The sequence below is a fragment of the Triticum aestivum genome, chromosome 2A, assembly GCF_018294505.1.
Source record: "Triticum aestivum cultivar Chinese Spring chromosome 2A, IWGSC CS RefSeq v2.1, whole genome shotgun sequence".
NCBI lineage: Eukaryota > Viridiplantae > Streptophyta > Magnoliopsida > Poales > Poaceae > Triticum > Triticum aestivum.
Genome location: NC_057797.1, coordinates 398214230 through 398227202, shown reverse-complemented (window position 1 = coordinate 398227202; position 12973 = coordinate 398214230). Strand labels below are relative to the sequence as shown.

The following is a 12973-nucleotide window of genomic DNA, read 5'->3' as shown; positions in this document are numbered from 1 at the left end:
GGAAACACGGTAAGGAAAGAGAGCCTTGGGTTCAGAAACCCATGCCTTTTCCTCCTAAGCCATCCAAGAAAAAGGATGATGAGGATTTTGAGCGCTTTGCTAAAATGATTAGACCTATCTTTTTGCGTATGCGTTTGACTGATATGCTTAAACTGAATCCTTATGCTAAGTACATGAAATATATTGTTACTAATAAAAGAAAGATACCAAAAGCTGAAATTTCCACCATGCTTGCTAATTATACTTTTAAGGGTGAAATACCTAAAAATCTAGGAGATCCAGGAGTACCAACTATACCATGCTCCATTAAAAGAAACTATGTTAAAACTGCTTTATGTGATCTTGGAGCCGGTGTTAGTGTTATGCCTCTCTCTTTATATCGTAGACTTGATTTGAATAAGTTGACACCTACTGAAATATCTTTGCAAATGGCTGATAAATCAACTGCTATACCTGTCGGTATTTGTGAGGATGTGTGTGTTGTAGTTGCAAACGTTACTATTTAACGGACTTTGTTATTCTTGACATTCCCGAGGACGATAGTATGTATATTATTCTTGGAAGACCTTTTTTGAATACTGCAGGGGCTGTTATTGATTGCAACAAGGGCAATGTCACTTTTCATGCTAATGGTAATGAGCATACGGTACACTTTCCGAGGAAACAACCTCAAGTCCACAGTATCAATTCTATTGGAAAAATTCCATCGATTATTTTTGGAGGTTTTGAATTTCCTCTTCCTACTGTCAAGAATAAATATGATATTCTTATTGTTGGGGATGTCCATATCCCCATTGAGGTAACCTAGTGTTATTCGAAATTTCTCCAGTTTCATGTTACTCGAAATGAGTTTGTTAACAAGACTTGATCAACCTTGTTAATGGATTCCTTTTCATGAGCATGAGATGGATGAAGTTAGAAAGCACAACCTGCTGTACCCTCTTTTTACTTTCTGTTATTTATATTAAATAAAGCAAAAATAGTAATTTCTGTCTGTTTTTTGATTATCCATGCAATATAAAAATACCCTGAAAATAAAAGTTCTCCAAATGCCCTGCCAATTTAATATGATTTTTTCTGGAATATTTGAGAATATCTGGCACTAAGAACATAGCAGGGGGAGCAAGCACCTGGCCATGAGGGTCCACGGCACGCCCACCCCCCTAGGCGCGCCCCCTGCCTCATGGGCCCACTGTGGCTCCCCTCCACTTATTCCTGCACCCATACACTTCTTCTTCCTCCCAAAAAAATCACCATCGAGCTCAAGCACGAGTTCTAGCTCATTTTGCTACGATTTTCGATCTTCTTGCTCAAAGCACCTCTCACAAAACTGCTTTGGGGGATTGTTCCTTGGTATGTGACTCCTCCATTGGTCCAATTAGTTTTTGTTCTATTACTTTATTCATTGCAAATTTGTGTTGCCTAGGTGACCATGTTCTTGAGCTTGCATGTCAAATTTATATGGTTCCAAGTAGTTCTAATGCATGATATAGGTCCTGGGCACTTGTAGGAGTAGTTGCTATCAATTTTGTTGAGCTTGGTTCACTTTTATTTGAAGTTACTAAAAAATCCAGAATTTTTCAAAAAATAATGAAGAGATTTTTGAGGGGCTCATCGAGCCGGAGCTCGAAGAAAAAGCAAAATAAAGAAGCAGAGAGGCCCAAATATAATCTGCCTCGCACCACGGAGGTTCGGCTGTGTGAATGGCCTTCCGATGATTTCTTGAGAGCAGCCGGGATTTATGATGATTTTTATGAATTGGCTAAGAATGCAGGCCTCACCGACTTCCTTTGTGACCAACGCGAACAGTATCTCTTACTCACCAATACTTTTGTGCAAAACTTCTACTATTATCCTAGGGAATCACCTCCTTCAGTAGAGTTTCATTTATATGATGTGGTTAAGAAGATGTCACTATATGAATTTTGCAGGGTTTGCAAAATACCTTTCGAGGGTAGCTTAGAGGAACCACATCGTAGATATGTGGACGGGTTTATTGACACTATCACTGTAGGGGAAACTAGGAAAGCTTCCGATGCAAGAATCACTAGCATACATTTTCCTGTTTTACGCTACTTTGCAATATTTGCTAGTCGTTGCTTAATTGGTTGCGGAAACTGTGGAAACCTTAGTGTTCCTGATATTATTATTTTGTTCCATGGTTTATTCCGTGATGACTCTGTTAGTATGGGCGGTATTATTGCCAAACGGTTAAGTCTGAACCGTACAAAGGGCCCCATCTTTGGAAGTGTCTATACTTCACGCCTTGCTGCACACTATAACATACCTATTAGGCACTATGAAAAGGAAGAAAAATTACCGCCTACTGTTTATTTAGATTATAAGAGTATGGTAGCACATGATTTTATTGTTAAGAATAGGGAAAATGAGCTTAAATACAAATTGTTCTTTGATAAACATCATCCTGAGACTATTACCCTACCTGCTCCTTCCTTGTTTGATTTATCTACAGGCAAGTACCTTGTTCCGTTTGAGGCCATTCACGCCTACCGGAACCATACATCAGCTGCAGAGCCAGAGCTGGAACCACAATTTGAGCCTCCACGACAGTCTGATTACCAGTGGGATCCGGAGGTGATTGCAGCCCACGATGCAATGACTGTTGCATCACAGTACGACCCCAGTTACAACTTTGGATATCCGCCAGGCCAGCCATGGACATAGACCAACTTAGGCCAAAAGCCTAAGCTTGGGGGAGTACGTATTTCTCACCGACATTACATTCATGTTCACACACTCATTGCTAGTTGTCGGTGCTCATACTTTTTTATTGTATCATCCATACTAGTTTATTTCCTTTTTATGCTTTCTTCTTGTGTGTTTGATAAACCTTAAGAAAAACCAAAAACAAATAGTTGTAGCTTTTAGCTAGCTTTAATTTCTATGCTTGTAGTAGTAATTAAAAAGAAAACACAAAAAGATTTCATGTTCTTCTTTTGCTTGTTGGGAGCTTTCCCGTGTAAATAGTTTTATTTCTTTTCTTTTCTTTGGAGGTTGATAGGAGAAGACCATAATTAAATTGTTGAAGTGACTCCTATATGCATTATTGTTGATTTAACCAAGAGTCCATATTGCCTTGTCTTCTCCTGTTTATTGAATGCTTGCAGATTCCAGCTTAGTCCAATGCACGTGCACTGTTATTATTATTCACATCATTTGGCCATGCAAGTGAAAGGCAATTATGACGATATATGATGGACTAATTGAGATGGGACAAGCTGGTATGAACTCGACCTCTCTTGTTTTTGTAAATATGATTAGTTCATCGTTCCTGATTCAGCCTATTATGAATAAATGTGTTTACAATGACAATTAGATATTATAGTTGCTTATGCCATGCTTAATTAGCTAGGAGCTTATAATGGTTTACCTTGCGTGCCAACATGCTATTAAAATGGTTGTGATGTGGTATGATAGGGTGGTGTCCTCTTTTGAACGATTCGAGTGGCTTGACTTGGCACATGTTCACGCATGTAGTTGAAACAAAATCAACATAGCCTCTACGATATTTATGTTCATGGTGCATTATATCCTACTCATGCTTGCATTCGATGTTGATTAATTTTAATGCATTTTCATGACTGTTGTCGCTCTCTAGCTGGTCGCTTACCAGTCTTTTTCTATCCTTCACATGTACTAAGCGAGAATACTGTTTGTGCATCCAATCCCATAAACCCCAAAGTTGTTCCATATGAGCCCACCATACCTACCTATATACGGTATCTACCCGCCGTTCCAAGTAAATTTGTATGTGCCAAACTCTAAACCTTCAAATATACATTCTGTTTTGTATGCTCGAATAGCTCATGTATCAACTAGGGCTGTCTGTATCTTCCATGTTAGGCGGGTTATTCTCAAGAGGAGTGGACTCCGCTAATGGCTAGTCACCGGGATGCCCAGTCCCATGCTTTATGCAACTCAAATCAAAATAATTGCAAACAAAACTCCCCCGAGACTATTGTTAGTTGGAGGCACTCGTTGTTTCGAGCAAGCCATGGATTGATGCTTGTTGGTGGAGGGGGAGTATAAACTTTACCATTCTGTTTGGGAACCGCCTATAATGTGTGTAGCATGGAAGATATCGCCATCTCTTGGTTGTTATGTTGACAATGAAAGTATACCGCTCAAAATATTATTCACCTCTATTTCAAAATCGAGCTCTGGCACCTCTACAAATCCCTGCTTCCCTCTGCGAAGGGCCTATCTATTTACTTTTATGTTGAGTCATCATCCTCTTATTAAAAAGCACCAGTTGGAGAGCACCGCTGTCATTTGCATTCATTACTGTTAGTTTACATTGAGTATGACTTGACTGGATCTCTTTTACCATGAATTACAATGTCTAGTCAGTCCTTGATCTTTAAAGGTGCTCTGCATTTATGTTTTGCGGTCTCAGAAAGGGCTAGCGAGATACCATCTTGTTATATCATATTATGATTGTTTTGAGAAAGTGTTGTCATCTGAGATTTATTATTATTGCTCGCTCGTTGATTATGCTATTGATATGAGTAAACCTGAGACCTAAGAGTTATTGTGAATATGGTTAGTTCATAATCTTTGCTGAAAACTTGAATGCTGGCTTTACATATTTACAACAACAAGAGCAAACAGAGTTTGTAAAAGTTTTTCTTTATCACTTTCAGTTTGTCAACTGAATTGCTTGAGGACAAGCAAAGGTTTAAGCTTAGGGGAGTTGATACGTCTCCGTCGTATCTACTTTTCCAAACAGTTTTGCCCTTGTTTTGGACTCTAACTTGCATGATTTGAATGGAACTAACCCGGACTGACACTGTTTTCAGCAGAATTGTCATGGTGTTATTTATGTGCAGAAACAAAAGTTCTCGGAATGACCTGAAACTCCACGGACATTATTTTTGGAATAATAAAAAATACTGGCAAAGAATCAAGGCCAGGGGCCCACACCCTAGCCACGAGGGCGGGGGGCGTGCCTGCCCCTGGGAGCGCCCCCTGCCTCGTGGGCCCCCTGGAGCTCCACCGACCTCAACTCCAACTCCATATATTCGTGTTCGGGGAGAGAAAAATAAGAGAGAAGGATTCATCATATTTTACGATATGGAGCCGCCGCCAAGCCCTAAACTCTCTCGGGAGGGCTGATCTGGAGTCCGTTCGGGGCTCCGTAGAGGGGAATCCGTCGCCATCGTCATCATCAACCATCCTCCATCACCAATTTCATGATGATCACCGCCGTGCGTGAGTAATTCCATCATAGGCTTGCTGGACGGTGATGGGCTGGATGAGATTTATCATGTAATCGAGTTAGTTTTGTTAGGGTTTGATCCCAAGTATCCACTATGTTCTGAGATGATGTTGCTATGACTTTGCTATGCTTAATGCTTGTCAGTAAGGCCCGAGTGCCATGATTTCAGATCTGAACATATTATGTTGTCATGAATGTATGTGAGTTCTTGATCCTATCTTGCAAGTCTATAGTCACCTACTATGTGTTATGATCCGGCAACCCCGAAGTTACAATAATCGGGACCACTCCCGGTGATGACCGTAGTTTGAGGAGTTCATGTATTCACTATGTGTTAATGCTTTGGTCCGGTACTCAATTAAAAGGAGGCCTTAATATCCCTTAGTTTCCACTAGGACCCCACTGCCACGGGAGGGTAGAACAAAAGATATCATGCAAGTTCTTTTCCATAAGCACGTATGACTATATTCAGAATACGTGCCTACATTACATTGATGAATTGGAGCTAGTTCCGTGTCACCCTAGGTTATGACTGTTACATGATGAACCGCATCCGGCATAATTCTCTATCACCGATCCATTGCTTACGAGCTTTCCATATATTGTTCTTTGCTTATTTACTTTTCCGTTGCTATTGTTATCATCACTACAAAATACCAAAAATATTACTTTTGCTATCGTTACCTTTTGCTACCGTTACCACTACTATCATATTACTTTGCTACTAAACACTTTGCTGCAGATACTAAGTTTCCAGGTGTGGTTGAATTGACAACTCGGCTGCTAATACTTGAGAATATTCTTTGGCTCCCCTTGTGTCGAATCAATAAATTTGGATTGAATACTCTATCCTCAAAAACTGTTGTGATCCCCTATACTTGTGGGTTATCAAAGTCATGTTACTAGACCATGACGAACCTATGAACCATGAGGAAGCGATGATGAGCCCAGATTCCGCGAAATGGCTTGAGGCCATGAAATCTGAGATGGGATCCATGTATGAGAACAAAGTATGGACTTTGGTTGACTTGCCCGATGATCGGAAAGCCATAGAGAATAAATGGATCTTCAAGAAGAAGACTGATGCTGATGGTAATGTTACTGTCTACAAAGCTCGACTTGTTGCGAAAGGTTTTCGACAAGTTCAAGGAGTTGACTACGATGAGATTCTCACCCGTAGCGAAGCTTAAGTCTGTCTGAATCGTGTTAGCAATTGCCGCATTTTATGATTATGAAATTTGGCAAATGGACGTCAATACTGCTTTCCTTAATGGATTTCTTAAAGAAGAGTTGTATATGATGCAACCAGAAGGTTTTGTCGATCCTAAAGGTGCTAACAAAGTGTGCAAGCTCCAGCGATCTATTGATGGACTGGTGCAAGCATCGCGGAGTTGGAATATATGCTTTGATAGTGTGATCAAAGCATACGGTTTTATACAGACATTCGGAGAAGCCTGTATTTACAAGAAAGTGAGTGGGAGCCCTGTAACATTTCTAATATTATACGTGGATGACATATTGTTGATTGGAAATGATATAGAATTTCTGGATAGCATAAAGGGATACTTGAATAAGAATTTTTCAATTAAAGACCTCGGTGAAGCTGCTTATATATTGGGCATCAAGATCTATAGAGATAGATCAAGACTCTTAATTGGACTTTCACAAAACACATACCCTGATAAAGTTTTAAAGAAGTTCAAAATGGATCAGCCAAAGAAAGGGTTCTTGCCTGTGTTACAAGGTGTGAAGTTGAGATAGACTCAATGCCCGACCACTTCAGAAGATAGAGAGAAAATGAAAGTCATTCCCTATGCCTCGGCCATAGGTTCTATCATGTATGCAATGTTGTGTACCAGACCTGATGTGTGCCTTGCTATAAGTTTCATAGGGAAGTACCAAAGTAATCCAGGAGTTGATCATTGGACAGCGGGCAAGAACATCCTGAAGCACCCTAAAAGGACTAAGGATATGTTTCTCGTTTATGGAGGTGACAAAGAGCTCGTCGTAAATGGTTAAGTCGATGCTAGCTTTGACACTGATCCGGATGACTCTAAGTCACAAACCGGATACGTATTTATATTGAATGGTGGAGCTGTCAGTAGGTGTAGTTCCAAGCAAAGCGTCGTGGCGGGATCTACATGTGAAGCGGAGTACATAGCTGCTTCGGAAGTAGCAAATGAAGGAGTCTGGATGGTGGAGTTCATATCCGATCTAGGTGTAATACCTAGTGCATCGGGTCTAATGAAAATATTTTGTGACAATACTGGAGCAATTGCCTTAGTGAAGGAACCCAGATTTCACAGCAAGAACCCGGTTAGTCCGGTACATGTATTATTCCCAAGCATACCTTCAGTCCATAAGTTATTGGTCATAATGACTTTTCCGTCCCTTGCTCAGGGCTGGATAGCGAAAGCGGAGTGGATCAAGTGCCCGGATCCGCTGCCTGAAGATCCGGCCACTCCCCAGCTCATGAAGATGCTGGTCCCGGTGCCTTATCAGGCACCGGAGAAGAAGGGCAAGGAGGCCAAGGGCGGCCCCGCCATAAGGGTACTTCGGACGCGGTGTCCAGAGAGACCGAAGTCCCTTCTACCACGAGGGAGATGAAGACGAAGAGGAGGAGGAGAAAAGTGATTCTCCCCTTAAGGGGAGGAACAAGAAAAGGGGTGTCCAAGAGGGGGAAGATAACCCTCTCGGATGGTTCGGATTCAGATGTCGAACACATCCCCAAGAGGCGCCCAGGGCAAAGCCCCTGGCCGAATTGTAAGTACCAAAGGTTTCATTACAAGTATTCGGTCCTCCATGCTTTTAATATAACATGTTATGTTGTGTGTATTTCAGCCCTGCTCGCAAACACCCCAACCCTTCATTATTTGAGGGGAGTTCTCTGCCACCCGAGATGGCAGAGAGCGAGACACCTCCGCGAGCCTCCCCGCCCGCTGCCGCGGATGATACCGAGGTGTTGTCCCGAAGGGCCTCTCCGGGTCATGGAGAGGTGAGGGAGGCTGCAAATACGACGCCTGAGGGTGAGGCCTCGGCTGCCGAGAACATGGGGGGTGCAACCCCCATGGAGACCGACGGCGGGGGCCTTGACCAGTCCGGCCCCCAGTCGAACACTATTTCAGAGACACATATGGCTCCGGAATCGAGCGAGCCACCCCCTTTGAAGGAGGGGGTGTCAACTCCGGCGGTGACCTCCACTAATCTGGAGGCGCCAAATGCTCTGGTGGAGGCACTACAACGTGCTTCCATCGTGGAGGAGCACTGCACCCTAATGGGTGTGGTGGTTGAGAAGGTTCAGTCCGCCAAGAGCGGGCTGAACGAAGCCTTCACCAGCCTGCTAACAGGCTTCGAGGTATGCCACGTAATACTCTTAGATGCTTTTCATATGAAGGAAGTCTGCATGTATATAGATAGTAGCCCTCAGACTGTGTTCGTCTTTGAAAAAAGCCGAACAGAGGATCACGTAATATTGGGAAGAGGTGACAGACTTTTCTATTTTATAACAGGCTTCCCTGTTGGTGGCAACCGCCCAGGCAGCTGAAGTTTCCAAACTCAATCGAAAGCTGACGCTGGCTGATGAGGAGACCGTCTGCATTAACAAGCGGTTCGATGAGGCACAAGGTATGTTTAAAAGAGCTCTTATATGTCTGAAGTGATATATACATTCAGAATTAAGCTCATACTCTGCCATGGATATGATTGCAGGTAGCGTAGCCGAGGTTGAGACCCTTAAGAGCGCCCTTGCCCAAGCCAAGGAGCGGGCTAAGGCGAGCCAAGCGGCCGCTGACAAAGCGGCTGCAGATTTAAAAACCGAACAGGTCGCCCGCCGCCAGCATGAGGAGAGGGTGGTCGAGGTGGAGCAAGAGCTGAAGGATGCCATTGGCAAGTGCGAGGCCTTGGAGGAGAAGAGTGCGGCCCAAGCGGTCGATATCGCCAAGTCCCTCCAAGAGGCCAAGGAGGTGCGGACTGAGTCCCGAGCGGCTTGGGAGGAGATCCGGCAGGCCGAACAGATAGCGGCTAGTAAGCCCTTTCTTTTGCAGAGTATATTTGGTAGTCAAAGATATCCCTTACTCATTCGACTGTGGAGTTCTCCAGATGCCTTTACGGATCTCCCGAAGAGTGATGCCGATGCTGCACAGTTCTTCCGGGCCCAGGAGGGGAACACAATGGAGAAGCTCTTCTGGTCACAGTTCTTGGCGCCGGAGCGTCCAGCGCTATTGAACAACTAGATGATGCAATGGGCGGAGCTGCATAGGATGTCCGGCTTGGCCATGAAAGACGTCATAGTCCGGCTTTGTCCAACTGAACCCATTCCTAGTAGCTACTTCGGCCCGGTGATGCGACTCGCCGACGCACTGCCCCGAGTTGAAGCTGCAAAGTGCTCGGCGTGCATAGAGGGTGCACGGATGGCCTTTGCCCGTGTCAAGATGCACTGGGCGAAGATGAAGGCCACCGTCGTGGCGACCGAGGGCCCACCCGAAGGCAAGGACCACCGCACAGGTTTTTTACCAATAAATTTATACTCAAAATCATTCCGTTCAGAATTATTTTCTTTCTTAAAGCGTCAGACTTCTAAATTCTCATAAGGTCCTCCAGGAATTTTTTTCTACAGCTTGTTGAATTATTTTGATGGATTCCCTCATTTCACTAATTCGTACTAAATAGCGAGCTAACGAATCCCCTTCTTTTTGCCACTGGACTTTCCAATCAAATTGGTTGTAAGACTCATAAGGATCTACTTTACGAAGATCCCATTGTATTCCAGAAGCTCGTAACATCGGTCCCGATAAGCCCCAATTTACTGCTTCTTCTCCGCTAATAAAACCTACTCCTTCAACTCGCTCTAAAAAATTGGATTCTGTGTAATAAGTTGTTGATATTCAACAACTCCGCGTAAAAAATAATCACAGAAATCTAAACATTTATCGATCCATCCATAAGGTAGATCGGCGGCTACTCCTTCGATGTGAAAGTAATTATGCACCATTCTATCTCTCTAAAAATATAGAAAAAAGGAGTCTGTGCGCCAAGATCCGCCATAAAAGGTCCAAGCCATAGCAAGTGAGAAGCTATCCGGCTTAATTCTAACATAATTACCCTAATATAGCTGGCTCTTTGTGGTATTTTAATATTCTCCAAGAATTCTGGTGCATTTACTGTTATTGCTTCTGTAAACATAGTAGATAAATAATCCCACCTTGTTACATAAGGTAAGTATTGTATAATAGTTCGGTTTTCTGTGATTTTTTTCATTCCTCTGTGTAAATAGCCTAATATGGGTTCACAATCAATAACATCCTCACCATCGAGAGTAACGATCAGTCAAAGAACACCATGCATTGATGGGTGTTGAGGGCCCATATTGACTATCATGAGATCTTTTCTTGTAAGCGGTAGACTCGTATGCTTTCTTCCTTAATTCATTATTCCATGAAAATGGATTATTCCATGAATTCCTCAAAGTGAGGCTCAGCAAAATGAAAAATCTAAGACTACTACAAAAATAATAAAACAAGAAAAAAATTTGAACGATTAAATTACTGCTCCCGAATATTCAATTGACCGATTAATTTATTATAATGTACTCTATTTTTCTTTGCCAAATAAGCCAGCAAACGTCGACGTTTTCCCAAAAGTCTCCGTAGACCTCTTTCCGATGAAAAATCTTTTTTTTGTAATTCCAAATGTGAAGCAAGTCTTCGTATCTTATTGGTGAAACTGAATACTGAATACTTGAAATTCAACAGAACCCCTGTTTTCTTCTTTTTCTTCTTTAACCATAAATCCAAAAAAATTCTACCTCCTTTCTTTTTCATGTATTTTTCTGATCAGGAAAAATACAAAATTATGTCAGTTATTTTGAAGTTATTCTAATCTCGTACACACACAAATTTGCAATTATTCATCTACTACTGGAATTTGGATTTATTTTATCGATGCAAATTGGATTTGGATAGAAGGGTACATTATTTCTAATATTTTAGATAGAAGAAACATTTATTCTATCTAAAATATTAGAAAGAATTTTGCTGATTTATTTATTGCTATATGCAATTTATGGAATTGATACACCATTTAATTGATATCATTTAGCAAAATGAAACACAGCATATGCATCCATCTTTTGGCTCGAGAATTTCACGGGATAGAGATATGGTATAAGAAATAGACTATTAAGTAACTCTAAATGAATTGTGGATACATCTGTATCCTTAACATACTGAAACGATTGTCATTATTCGTATCAAACCAATAGCGTTCATACAAGCTAAATCTTCTAATCAATGGTGGGCCAATAATGAATTTTTTTGCATATGTATTAAGGCGCTTGGCCTGATTTCGAAATTGTCTAGAGTTTTATATGTTGTTTTCATTGCAAAATGATGGGTCTCCTTCCATAACTTTCCAATTACAAGTACGAGAATTGAAAGACATGAAAATTCTCAATTCTCTACGGCATCTAGTAGATAGAAACAAGAAAATCAGAAGAATCTTTCTCTCTATTCACTATCATTCCGCGTCTTCGACTTCTATTAGTTTATTTTCTTATTTAATGCAATAGCTATAGTTTGATATAAGAATCCATTTCTCAAAGTAATGGAAACCATTCTCTTATAGGAAATGGTTCGAAAATCGCTATTCCACCTTTTAGGTATCGTGAAAAGTGATACATGTGAAGATCGTGCATTTCAGTCAAATTTAGATCCGTTTTTCGAGTCCATGATATAATATAACCAAATTGGATAGATCTTCCACCTGTTTAGCTAAGAAATAATAGATACAGAGGTGGATAATAGATCGATATGAAGATCATGAGCTGCCCCATAATGAAATCGCCAGTAGTCGCGAATATCTCCTTCTTCCCTAATCCAAGATTGGAGAAAGAAGATCTAAGAGGGACCTATGGAGAATGTAGTCAGAAATCCATAATAGAGTCCGACCATAACGATCGAATTAATTATCCTCATCGAGAAACTTAGACTACTAAATAGAAAATATTTGAAAATCATGGCATGGGCCTCCTTTTTTCTTTCTTTAGAGTTTTCTATATGCACAATTTCTCGATGTTTCGATGAGAATTTCTTGACTTTCCATATATAGAAAGAGATAGACTATAAATGACATCTCTTATGTCAATAAGACCAAAGGGATGGATATTAAATGATAGGAAGTGCTAGGAAGTGAAATAGAATGAAATAGAGCCATTTTGGGCTTCCCTATGAAATGAGGCATGGAACGGAGCCACTACGAAGAAATTATGGGAGTTACGAAAGAAGCTTCGGAGTCATATTGTTCATGGGTTGAGAGCGGGAGTTGAACTCTAGGAGGTCGAATCCCCCCTTGTTCCTCAGTAGCTCAGTGGTAGAGCGGTCGGCTTTTAACTGACTGGTCGTAGGTTCGAATCCTACTTGGGGAGATTTTATTCATTCTTTAATGTAAGAATTTTAATGTAAGAATAAAGAATTGAATTAAAGGGCTTGCTTTGACCCTTAGGAGTAGGTAACCCGTTTGCTATCCTTGTTTCCATTTCTATTGCATTCTATCTCATCGTATCACATTCTGTTCTACGATTCCACTTCGACAAAAGGAAAGAGCATACCTAAGTTCAATAGCTTTATGTCCGCTATCCTAATCATGATTTTCCTACCCTCAGGGGGAAAGTAAAGGCCCTTCCCCTTTGGAAGGTTGTGGGCGAGGAGGGATTTTGAACCCCCGACACCGTGGTTCTTA

The 12973-nt window shown here is 41.5% G+C and overlaps 1 non-coding gene across 1 annotated transcript; it reads left to right on the top strand.

Moving 5' to 3' along the window:
* The first annotated feature begins 12587 nt into the window (after nucleotides 1-12587).
* Nucleotides 12588-12659, top strand: TRNAK-UUU (transfer RNA lysine (anticodon UUU)). Its single transcript has one exon. It is a non-coding gene; the product is annotated as a tRNA-Lys (tRNA).
* Nucleotides 12660-12973: the final 314 nt, after the last annotated feature.